The sequence below is a fragment of the Pholis gunnellus genome, assembly GCF_910591455.1.
Source record: "Pholis gunnellus genome assembly, chromosome: 12".
Classification (NCBI taxonomy): Eukaryota; Metazoa; Chordata; class Actinopteri; order Perciformes; family Pholidae; genus Pholis; species Pholis gunnellus.
In genome coordinates this window covers 10,024,671-10,037,958 of record NC_136539.1, presented here as the reverse complement: position 1 = coordinate 10,037,958, position 13,288 = coordinate 10,024,671, and the positions used below count along the sequence as shown (strand labels likewise).

General features: G+C 42.4%; 1 protein-coding gene across 1 annotated transcript in view; it reads left to right on the top strand.

Annotated features, from left to right (window-relative positions):
• Positions 1-468: 468 nt before the first annotated feature.
• The window catches only part of st6gal2a (ST6 beta-galactosamide alpha-2,6-sialyltranferase 2a), a gene marked incomplete at its 3' end in the record, with an annotated part of 37,898 nt that continues 25,078 nt past the window's right edge, over positions 469-13,288 (top strand). Inside the window, exon 1 of the mRNA XM_079170175.1 lies at positions 469-609. The remainder of the gene's footprint in view (positions 610-13,288) is intronic.

Here is a 13,288-nt window from a genome sequence, read left to right as displayed (position 1 = left end):
AGGAGGTTATAGGCTGCACTAATTCTTGGTAGGGAACCAGGCAACCAGTGGAGACCAAAGCTCAGCTGAGCTAACCAGCTGCTGGCGGTTGACTGCACGGTCAGATATGTGAGTATAGCCTCTCAATATTCTCATCTAACATCCAGCAAGAGGTTAGCAGCCAGTTTCCCAAAAGGTCCTTTCTCCTCTTTGAACTGCACAGACCTGCTGGGAAGTTATCAAATTCATAACAAACATGCCATCCTTCCCTGCCTGCTGCTGCTGCCAAGGAAGGTATCAAATTTAATCTCAATATACCTTTCCTTCCTCCCTTCTTTGCTCCCTTCCCTCCTTTCCTTTCCTTCCCTTCAGGACAGCAAGCCACACAATCAGCTCGCTGACTCCGCCCCCCTCGGTGGATGTGGATGGGAGGAAAAAGGCCATCAACAGAGTGACAGACAACACAGCCTCTCCGCGCTGCCCGGCGTAGTGGAGGATATCTTCCCCCGTGAACGGAGGGCAGAGGCGAGCCAAACCGACTCGCGTGCTTGCTGTGCAATAAAGCGAATTGGAGCAAAAATGGACCGCCGGACAGCAGCAGCATCCAGCGAGGACCGACACAGTTTTTAGGTAAGGCTTTGTTCGCTCCCCGCAGCATTTCCATACAAATCTGCATTTGCTGCTTCAGCGCGTTTTGTGCAGGACACGGAGCAGCACAGGGGGTGGATGTGCACGCGCGATGTTTGCTAAAAAAACCATTCGGTATTTAGGGATTCTCTTAAATCAAACCTGATGGGTGAAACATGTTGGAGAAAAATCCTTTGTCTGCGTTACTTTATCGGAGCACGGTTGGTGATCATCATTAGGAAGCTCGTTTAACAGCAGCGGTTCTTCGGGGTGCACACTAACAATTGGTTTGATTAACGTTCGGAGCAACATTGACACATGCGTTTATTAACGTGTATCCGTGAATGACGCTCATATGCCATTGAGTCCTGGGAGAAAAATCGTGTTTTTCTCCACACTGAAGAGTTCGTTCACAGCTCGCGGTGAGAGCAGGCCTGCGCGCTGTTCCTACACTTGAGGAGAAGATGCAGAGGTTTATTGTTCCCTTGACACTTAGTTTTTGTTTAACAGCTTCATGCACATGGTGGCAGTCCATTCAAAACAGGAAAGGCAGGCCAAGACGAGAGCTCCAGGGGAAGTCACCTGAAAGTCATGTTATACAAAATATGCGTGTGTCAGTTTTACATTACATTGATGTTTCATGTTTCATGCATAAGGTCTGTGGTTTTGTTGTCAAAAAGGTACATTTTAGGGGCAGTGTTGAAATGTGTTTTGTTTCACATGGCTGCACTTTTATATCTGCAGCTGCTTCGTAAAGGTAGCAGGCTTTTGTTTGGAGCAAGTTAATTCGTGACATGTCAAACGCCTCAGCCTACGGTCCAAGTGAAACGAGTTTTAAATGAGTTAAACACAAAGTTATAATGTTCCGCATTTGCCTTTTACATCACTTAATTGAGGACAGTAAAAGCATTTACAAGTAGAGGAAAACACAAGTGTCGAGGGCAATGAAATGTTTTTTTCTGTGGGGGTTTCAAGTTCATGTTGTCTGATATTAACAGTAAAGTGGAGGTTTAGCACTCAAAGCTGTCGAGACTATCTCCATGTCAATAAAACACATTATCACATCACCTTCGATAACGGGAGCAGAGGTTGAAAGTTAACAGAAACCCCTTACAATAAGAAACACAATCACTTTCTCACTTTACTGGAATCAAAGGCACCGATCTCTCTTTCGTAATTTGCTGCAAAACAGCTCAAGGAATACACTAACAAGCCTCTTTCCAGGTTATCGTGACATTGCAACAGAAAAGTGTCATTTTTGTTTGTGTGTGCAGCTGCTGAACAAGTATGTGCACTCTGTTTTTCAAAGCTTTTCAACGATTGTGACAAGGACACAATTTAGTAGACGGTGTTTTTAACCAACAGACTACAGCTGAAAGGACACACGTATAAAACTAAAAGTTCAATGATTCATCTTTTTATTTTACCAGGACATTTTTCTTTCATAGTTAGTGAACTATAGATGTCACTACCCCCTCTCTTACGATGTATTATGAATGTGCTAATGGGAAGCCATACCTGATAAATGCGCGTACCCCCCCACCAATGTGGAAAAGAGTTGCGAGTCTCACAGAACATCTGCGTTATTGCTTTTACACAAAAACGATGCAATTACTGCGAGGTTTGCTACACACTGGCTGGCCCCTCTTTGTCTCTCCAGCTGCATATGTATCGTCTCCAACAGGGTGGCCTCTCTGTGCGTGTGCAGACAGAGTACAGGTGTGTAGGGGAGCGGCTTTTATTGTATGCATGAACAGTGTGCCACTATTGTCCTACAATGACATACCGCCATATGGCAGCCCTGCAGCCATTTTTCCTCATTTATATTACCATGTTTTTTTCACAATCTATCCATTCTGAACATTATCCAAGACTTCGCTCCACTATAGAGTTACTGGCATTTTGCTCGGCAAAGCAAGGAGATTCTCCAAACATTTTAGAAACAGGAGGAATTGTCCATGAACATTTTAGTTCCCAACATTGTAATTTGTTTTCACTTGCATTCCTATTCAAATCCAGGTTTTTTTTGTTGCATTGCAACCATTGTAGCTGGCAAACCTCTATATAAACGGACTTGCGGACTGAATTGGCTTTAACAGACGTCGGTTTGGCTCTGTGACTACCTCTGCTGCCGGCTTAGTGGAGAGAAACAATGTGTGACACACTTTGCGGCTCCACTGACGTGTTTTGTCACCATACCGACTAACAATGTGCCTCGTGCAGGAAGCGATATTAGAGCTTGGTAATTAATACATTTCATCAATACGTTTGAATTCAGGGATAAGACGATATTTACAAATTTCAAAAAGATTTTCACTTGCATTTGGATAATTACAGTACGGAACCGCCACCGCTTTCCTGAGCTCTTATAGCTCACAGTAAACGCACAAGTTCTCTTCAGACACAGGTAAAATATCAACATGGCAGCATGCGCTAATAAAAGTGAGGAGTTTGCTCCCCAAAAAGCTTCTGTCTCCTCAGCAACCTCAAGCCAAACGCTGCCTGCTAAGCCACAAAATAGCAGTGAGGACTTGCTGCTGTTCTAAAAATACCAATTGATGAAATGCATAATTGCTGTCAGCGATGACCCAGTAACGGAGGTAACTAGTTAGTGAAAGATTGACTGCTCTGATTAGCATCGCACCACAGGACGTTTGAGAGGGGAGGTGAGTTATGTGGAATAGTGTGCAGTAAGAGACCTTCTCAATCAGATGGAGTGCAGCACAAATCCCAGTGAGGTGTATAAATTGAAATTTTATGCTCTCATTAGTTCAATCAATACTGAGCAAAGCAAAAACATTATGGAACGTGCAAGTGTTTTCTGAGCATGTGTTGGTGTTTATAAGGTGAGTGTGTGTGACTGAATATCCTTACAGCATTGAGGGGAAAATGGAAAACAGATTCCAGGACAGAAAAGGAAGGAGTTATGCTTCAGGGGCACATTTCTGTACTGTCCACTCTGACTGTAAAGGGATACAGACTCTCTGTCTCTAAAAGACAGATGTGCAACGGTTGTTCATCTCACCAGCAGCAGAGTGAAGCATCTTTTTAATCTGGCAACACTGCAGCTTCGAGGCTGCGCAGGACAGTCCCATTGATTTAACCACAAGATGGTATTGTCTGTCATAAGAATGAGGTTAGAAACTGTCAATTTCAAATCAAAAGGTTTTAAATGTCTATAATTTAATATCAATTATGATTGATGGAAAAAATGGGAGCTAATAACAATAACTGGGGTTTTTTTGGGCCACCGGGGGGCAGTAGATGTATACGTTTTAAACACACTATTGACATATCATCACCTTTAAGTTGATTTGGTGAACTTGTCAGCAAACAGTTATTTACATTTATTTTTACATGCAGCATTTACGGAGCACCATTCATTTGTTTCTGGACAACCGATGAATGGAAGTCCAATATTCACTCTCTTTTAGCTCTGTGTTTGGTCTCTACCGACCCCTGAGAGAAATAGATTATTTCCTCATCTCACTCAGTATCACTCAGCTGCTCATAAAACGAGGCGAGGCAAAACTTTTTTTTTACGTCGACACTGTAGCTTCTTTTTAATCCTTCTTAAAATTGTAAATTTAACTGTCCAAAGCTAGAGCTCGACTTTCCTTTTTATCTGTTCCAGGCTGTTTATGTGGAGGAGTGGAAGGATTGCATGGGCAGGGCACTCTGGGAAGGTGGAGGTGTAATTTCAGATGAGCGCTAACCGGCCAGAGCAGCAGTTATCTGAGCTCGGCCTTCAAAAGCCGGAGCGCTGGAGTCATCAAGACCAGCTGTGCCCCTCACTCCTGGCTGAGAGTGTGAGCACTCGGAGGACAGGACTCTTTCATGAGAAACACATGGGCGTCCGGGGTTATTAGCCGTCTTCACGAGATTGTAAACTTCCTGAGAGGAGTTGTTTAGGCCCTCGTTTCTGTGCGTTTGATGTATGGCGCTCTACTCCTCAAGTCGAGTCTTCTTAAACGGCGACATGGGAAGGTTTGAGCAGCTTATTGTGGCGTAGCTTTCAGAGTTGCTCAATAAGTCTCTGATAGGCTGCTAATCTCAGTCTGTGTTTAGAAGCAAGTGTCCAGAGTTCAGGCAGATTATAGAGAGGTTAAGCTGTCTGAAAATGGCTGTAGTGCTGTAGATTAGTGAGCTTGTTTTCTGGGCAGTCAAACATGATTTCCTCCATAAATACAAGTGTGTGTGGAACCCTGATATGAACAAATCCTGTCAGAATCTTTTTTTGAAGCATAAGCATATGTGTTAACCTGTAACATTTGCTGTTATTTTGTGTCTGGACCAGAGAAATGTTGCTGGTTTTAGCTCTTGGAGTCACAACAGCTGCCTAGGCCTCATTTCCCAAACACATGCAGACAGTTTGAACCCCTATGAATATATTCCTAATCATGCAGTCTGATGGTACAAGCATTGTTATGTCCATTCAGTCTCCACAAGAAGCCGAATAGACGGTGAAATGGGCTTTTAGTGGACGCCCTTTACTTTCTCGCATCAAAAGCCCGCCCGCTGTGGGCGTCAGCGCTCCCAGCTGTATTTATGGGCCATAATGTGAGGTGTAGAGCTGCATTTCCTTCGTAGGACCTTGCTGTTGGCAGGCTGTATGGAGAGGGCTCTGTGCACCGTGAAAGCCTGTCATCAAGAACTGCTGCCCCGCGTGATTTATCAGAATAGGATGTGCTGAGAAGGTCAGGATGATTCAACTCTTCCCGGCCCCGTGATTTCGTCAGATGTTCTTTCTTCTTAAGTGGAGGTTACTTTGTGACTTGTGAAGTGCTTTTACAGTAAAAAAAAAAAAAAAAAAAACCCAGTGTTGTTGGATTCAAACTTCTAAGTCTGCCTCCTGTTTACTTTGAACGGCCAGCGGATGTCTGATGGCTGATGACTTTCTCTTTTCCGTCACTCACTCGGAATGAGTCAGAGACATGTATTCTCCCAAGGTCTGTGTCAGGCTGCTAGTTTGAAATGAAACACGTCCTCTGCCCTTGTAATTACAAGGCGCACTAACACTTCACATGGTGCTCTGATAGAAAGAGAGGGGCTAATTGGTAGTGCAGAGGTCTTGTCCAGGTGTGTGTGTGTGTGTGTTACTGTGTCCAGGTGTCAGCTCAGTATTATGGATGTCTGCTCTCTCTGCAGAATGAAGACTCACTGTGTGCACATCCATGTAGCATGTAGACCCTGTCGTATCCTCTTCGTTTTGTGGATCAGGTGGGAATTTTCTACAGCAGATGGACTGTGACAGGTGTGTGTGTGTGAGAGAGAGAGAGAGAGAGAGACTTCTGCCTCCCCGCACCTCTTGGCCAATATTGGGTGTGGTCGCATCTTTAGAGGAAGATTAATGAGTGTCTAAGCACGCCTTTGCGAAAATAGACATTTTTGCTCTGCTGATATAATCGGTGCTGTGGTTGAAGGAGGATAGCAGGGGACGGGACGGACCTAATCTGCCTCAGTGGGATCCGTCTTTAATGGAGTTGGTACTTTCTGCTCTGACCTTGCTGGTGTTACAACCACATGAAGCCACGCCTCATGATTCTGCTACCGTCAAAAGAGAATCGGGATGAAAGATTTCTTGTTTTCCTTTTGATCATTTCACAAGATTAAGACCACGATTTGATGTTTTTGTGTGAATAAATATATATATATATATCTATCTATATATGTCCAGGCAATCGATATAAACTGCTAGATATGCAAGACTAGCAGTTGCATATCGATCGCCTGGACATATATAGATATTATGTATATAAAACGTATATATTTTCTCCTCTGCCATGGAGGCAGAGCTGCCAAGGAGAGTGAAACGCTCACATTGACACGTTGCAGAAAAGCTTTCTTGTGACAGTTTTAAGATGAGCCAGTGTACTGCTCTTGAAACTGCCACAAACCTAACGTCCGATACACCGAACCAAAGAAATCTGTGCTTCAAGGAACAAACTTAAAGCTGCCCTAATTAACATTTGTATATTTACAATGGGTCAAATTGTACCGGATTATCACGAGCTCTGCAGTTCCCCGCTGAGATGATTTTATTTTCGTTGATTCACTCTCATTAGTCTGGTTTCTAGCAGGAAATGCTTTGTTGAAACTGCTGTGCACTTCCTGCTCAGCACCAAAACCGCAGACCGACACAGTTCGCAACTAGCTGGGAAACATAGTGCAAGAAGGACTAACCATGTTTCTGTTTCGGATTCAGTCTTGAAAGCACTGCCATCATACTGGTGGAGAGTAACAGTCATGTTGACCTGCATTACATTCAAGTCCCTGCAAGTTGATTTGTATTCTGGCAAAACTTGGCATGCCTCGCTTTTTTTTCTTTTTTAGATAAGTGGCCTGCTCGTTTATCCTTTTAGCCTCCCAACTTATGAGGGAAAGGCACTGAAACTTCACTTCTGCTTCATTGGATTTGTGGCTACAGCTTGTGCTATACTTCAGATTTCAAAACTGGCCTGTACTTATCTGTGCAGTGTGCATCTGTATGCGTGAGTGCAGCCAATGCGATTGCATGCTCTGCTGTATGTGATTGGCAGGCCGGTGGATGGCTGGAATGAGCCGCATTGCCTGCAGTGGTGTTCTCGGCTCCACATGCTAGGTGCCAGTGATGAGGAGCCAGTTGATTTACTGCTGGTAGTAAGTCACATTTCCACATAGAGACTGGCAGGCAGAGCAACTGTACTGTAACTACACACATGCATGTTTCCTCACATGGTCTGAGATGGAGCAGTGCATGCAGTATTAATTCTGTTCTTTGCGTGGGTATGGCATAACGTTTAAATGACTGACTTTAGAGCAAACGCACATAGACACAGTCGAGTCAGTGGAGCTGGGCTTGCGCTTGCATCTGCATGCACAGCGCCACAGTTAAATGTAGGTCATAAAATAAGGCAGATGTGGGGGAAGGAAAGAAGGTGAGCAGTGGAAGTGAAGGGAGGAGGAAGCCTTTCATTATGTCATCATGCTGGAGCAGCGGCAGGATTAGGGCTCGGCAAGATGCAGAAGGAGAGTTTAACCCCTAGAATTTGAGCTTTTGCCTTGAAAGTGAAAAGTGATCATTCTTTGTTCCAAAGAGAAAACGAGGACTGCATATGTCAACAAAGACACTGTAGATATCATCAGCCCTGTCTTGTTCTCCCTCTGCTTTGGGCCTGGAAACTATGCTACAGAATTAGCATCGATGGCACACACACACACACACACACACACACACACACACACACACACACACACACACACACACACACACACACACACACACACACACACACACACACACACACACACACACACACACACACACACACACAAGTGAAACACAGAAAGTTGGATGAAACGGTTCTACCTGATTGTTTTACAAAGCAAGACAGCGCCTTAGCTTCGGCGTCGTCCTGTTTCCAGGTACTCATTTATATAGGCTTATGTAGCCATTCAGTCTGCAGGCTATTATTAACAGCTGCACTTTGGGGTTTCAAGATGTGATGAAGTGCAGCGGACCCTTCGGAGAGCTCGGACGCTGGCAGTATAATTACACAGGGCTAAGTCTGATGTCCTACTCGGTAATAACCTCCTTGCCTCCTGAGGCTAAAGCAGGAGAGAGAGAGAGAGAGACTCTTCTTTGTCGCTAAATGTTCTAATTTTAGTTCAAGTCTTCTGCTGTCAGTCTTTTCAGGTGTCTGCAGTGTTTTTATCTTTTTTTTGCCTGATCTGCAACCGTACTCCTTTTCATCTCCACATGACTTGAGAAAGCACAGCGGTGTGCGCGATACAATGAAATATTATGCCTCGTATTGGCCGAGTTTGGACGGTTCATATTACGGCAGCCCCTAGAAATGGTACAAGATCGATACCTGTATAAGTGCCTCTGCGTTAATGACCGTTTTGTAACTGGAATTCCATTTGTGAAAAATGATTTCTAGGATTAGATTGCAGGCAGCAATTTATTTGATCTGATGCAGGGCTTATAGAACTATGCCTCGCTCCAAGTCAAACTCAAGTGTGTAAGAACTGGGTGTTGATCAGATGGTTAATTTACATCGGTGTGGTCTCGACCTCATACATATTGAAATGGTGAGATTAAACACTTAATAACTGCTTCACAAGTTAACACCTTGCCCTCGTGCCGAGGGATTAAATCATGATTTCTTTCTCTGCAAACAAGCTATACAGCCTCCCTGATTGAACATGTATTCAAACTCCGCAAAGTTAAACCTGGGATTTACTTATTCAAAGTAGAATCTGTCAAATGTCAGAAGTGTGAAATGTAAAAGCAATGCTTTGAAACGCACTGTTTGGGAAGTTAACTACTTCGTTGTTGTGTGCATGTGTTGCGTGACTCTGAGGTAAACTGTAGAAATACGACATTTACGTTACAGAGTCATCAGGAGCTTGTGTTTGCATTGATTGGATTGACCAGCGTATGGCGGATGGCATCCCGTTGTGTTGCAGCAGCAGTTGAGCCAGGTTGAACTTTGCCAGAGCCCCAAGTGTTGGCACCCCTGCTGCTCAGACGGAGTGGTTAAAAATAAAATAAAGTGAGAGGGATGCAACACACTGCCGGTATGAACGTGGCCTTGGGTTCTACAGTACGATTTTTAGTTGTGGTAACCAAAAAAACCTTCAAATTCATCAACAACTCTGGGCCCCAGTAGTGAAGATACACCGAGCATCTACCTCTATTTTATACTACATTCTGTTTCTAAATGCGTCTCCCTAATGTAATACATTACTGGAAAATATGTGCTTCATACTCTATTTGCATTTTTCTCTTGACTGTCTGTTCACATAATCCAGGGAGACTTTTCCTGGAATTTCAGGCTAAATTAATTCAGAAATTCAAAATATCTCCTGATCACACAGTTCATGTTTCTGTTTGTCTGTCTGACCACAAATGGTTGTTGGACCTCGTTCGGTTGCCTTAATTTAACCCCTACAGTGATGTATTAGTCTGTAGCTGCTTGAACTGCTGCAAGGTGAACATTAAAGTAAAACGTCTTTTTTTTTTTTTTTTTTTTTTCATGGTGAACAACTCCACTCTTGTGTTTAATATTTTATGAGGAACAAGTCCTTTGGTCAGTGTTTTATCTGAGAGAACGTGCACACTTGTGTTCTGTTGCCGTGCGGCGTGCACAATAGAGAACAGCGTGTTCTTTTGTAGAGCTGAATACCTCAAGTCATCCCCTGCCTTCTTTTGTAAAACTGTTGTATTGTTTCCTCTAGTCTCATGACGTGTTAAATGCCACTGATTATTTTTTATTAGACTAATCAGACCCAATCCACTCATTGTGAATGAACTTGTATTCTGTGCTTAATCACAGGGAAGCATTAAGAACATGTTCCTGTGAACCAACCTCGCATTTCCTTTTGTATTGTATACTTAATGTGGCTTGTGCCACGGTCACAACCTACAGAAACTGCTGCTGCTGCTGCTGCTTGGCTATGATTAAAGCATTCATAACATCTCCACCATGGTTCCTCAGCCGCGTGTATACGTAGTAGGTGGTGGACTGAATTATTTTCAGTGAGATGCTGTATTCCCTCAAGGGCTGTGCGAGTACCTCACTGGCAGTCAAGTGGTGGAGTTCAGTTCAGTCACCTCTGGCGATGCCTGGACTGTAGACACATTGAGAATATTACAGCAGGCGGCAGCAGGGCATGCTGTAGGAATGTGGTTACATAAAACAACAAATATATCTATAAATATAGTCTCTACTCTTCTGGTTCTATTGTGCTTTTTGCTGTATTTGGCTGCCCGCAAAAGATGCAGAGTTGTTGTATCATATTCATCAAGTACTTTTAGTTTCAAGCGGTGTTCATTTTGGCATTTTGATTTAGTTTAAGTCAGATTAGAGTTATTTGATTTTTGTTAAATTACATTTAAGTCAACATTTTTGTCACACAGTTTACATTTTCTTTACGTCAACCAAGCATTTTGAGGGATTTCAGCTGTTGCCATCTTTGTTGTGGACTGTTACCATAGTTGCACTGGTCATTGTTGTTGGCACTGTTTACTGCCTCTTCTCAGTAAATCTAGTCAGGATTTCAAAGCTCTGGACTGTTTGATGAGAAGTGCTCTCTGCGTCGTTCCTGCTCACCTCGCACTATCACACCTCTTCTCTTCACTGCAGAGCAAATCCTTCAGAAGCTGGATTCACTCACTTGTTCACTAAAATACAGTTCATTGTCTGAGTTTAGCTCGAGAGGAGAGGCTGAAACGTCAGATGACGCATTGATATTTCTTTAGCAAACATGTCGGAACTTTTAGACGGTCAACATTGGTGGATTGAAAATTAATTTAATCCATAGATGGAACGCAATATGATTCTTATTAATGTAATTCTACTGTTCAGTCAGCTAAACCAATTCCTGTACAAGAGATATTTTTGGGCGACGGACAATAATGTTTCACTGATCTACAGATTCAACAGATGCCTGCAGGTTGTTGAATAAGTTCATTTGTCCATTTGACAGTCTTTCACAGTACGTCATTTTTTTAATACTGTTTTTAGTTTTCAATGGTTTCTCTTTATTTAATTTTAGTCTCATTTTTGCCATAAAAAGGTTGTCAACAAATATTTTTCGTCGATGAAATCAACACTAATTTAAAGCAATAAATATCGAAAGAAATTGATCAGCCTGCTGTTGTTTAATGCAGACTGACGAGACAGACATGGAGGCATGTAATATTATATAACTGCCTGAACTCTATAGATGAAATTACAGGTTAAACGTTTAAAACAAGAACTCCTTAAATGGATAATGTGAAAAACAAAGATTCCGCCTTCAAACAGGAAGTCTAATAATGACCACTCTTAAAACGGCCACAAACCTAACGTCAGATACACCGAACCAAAGAAATCTGATTTATTCGTTTTAGTTGATTCACTCTCATCAGCCTTAGTTTCTAGCAGGCTGCTGTTTACATTGCTTTGTTGAACTTTGTTGAACTTCCTGCTCAGCACCAAAACCACAGACACAATAGCAACTAGCTGTGAACATACTGAAGCATTTAGCAAGTAGGACTGACGTGATGACTTGGTTATCAAAATTGTTGCAGATCAATATCTTTATCTGTTTTTTGTCAGTTGTTGTAGCTCAGAAAGTTAATTATACTGCCTGACGTGTTGCAGGTGTGGCGCTTGTCAATGCTCAGTTTGATGATGTAGTAACTGACTGAAGAGTATCTACATCATATATGACAATTTACCTTTTTAAAGTGAACAAGCAAGAAGGACCAGCCATGTTTTTGTTTAGGATTCAGTCTTGAAAGCACTGCCATCATACTGGTGGAGAGTCACATGATGAAACATTTATTTCATCATGTGATTGCTATTCTTGTAGTCGTCTACAAATCTGCAAAGTATAACACGATCAAATAATACCATGAAGTGAAACTAACACGTCTAGCTTTGTGCTCTCAGATGCTTCCTGATAATATTGAATAGAGTTTATCATGAACGTTCCTGTCGTTTTTGAGAGGTGTTTGTTTGACTTTGTCCTTTTGGAGGATGTAGTTTGTGGTGCTATTGTATTGCATTATACTGAGAGGTGTTTCAAATATTTTGTCCACTATGTTTATAACCGTGAGGGTAGAATAAATGGAGATTTAGAGAAAATAAGAGAAGTCCATACATTACAGGTCAAAATTATATCCAATTACAGTTAAACAGGAACATCTAAACAAACTATTTTTTTCTTCTCTATCTTGGCTGATCATTTCAACTTTCACCATGATGCTCAGTATCTTTTTCGGAGACAAAAAAGTAATCTTTACTACAGATTGTCAGTCGCACATAGTGTTGCGAGAAATCATACTGTAGTGTCAGTTAGTAAAGAAAGCACCGCAGCCAAATTACAACACACTCACAGACAAAGTTAAGTCTTTGAGGGACTAAACCCTCGCATACTTCAGTTGTACATCCTGGGACATGTTCTCTGTCGTCACGTTTAGTCTGAGCAGGACCTCAATCATTTCAATGGTGATTAGTTGACATTTTTCTGACCCTCTCCCTCATTTTAAAGTCTTTTATTAACTGATTGTTTATGGGGTTTTGGACCCGTATAACAGAAAAATAATTTTCTCTCATGTAGGCTTTGCCAATATTATATTCACATCAAGCTCTGAACCGACGGCCGTAAAACCCAAATTGTCTGTCTAAAAGTAAAAATGCAAGTTAATTATCTTATGAATGTTGTGTATGTGCAATGTCAAACTTCACTCCATCAATGAATGTACTGTAAAAAGAAATGCTACATTATCATTTTCTCACATCACATCCATATTGCTATGAACTATGGGTAATCTCCGAAGCAAAGTCTGGTGAAGGACATTCGGACTGTGTGGAAACCTGCCTGAGGCCCTTTGCAAAACCTGATGAATTGTGGATCTGTGCCGCCCAAGGCACTCGTAGTCTCAAGTCCACAAGTCTGCAGTTTCGGACATTTGGATTCAGCCTGTGTGTCACCATTGATGCCCTGTTTTTATCCGACAGTTGAGAAGATGTCACAGTTAAGTTTGTCATGCAAGGTGACAAAGCCCTGCAGGACACAATTTAATTTTGAGGCAGACGTCCAGCACGTGTAAAGTCGCTCCAGAGAACTTCCTTTTTAAACGGCTGTACAAACCCTGTATAGACGCAGTCCTCCACTGTGACGGTGAAGTGGGTGGAGGCAGCTTGTT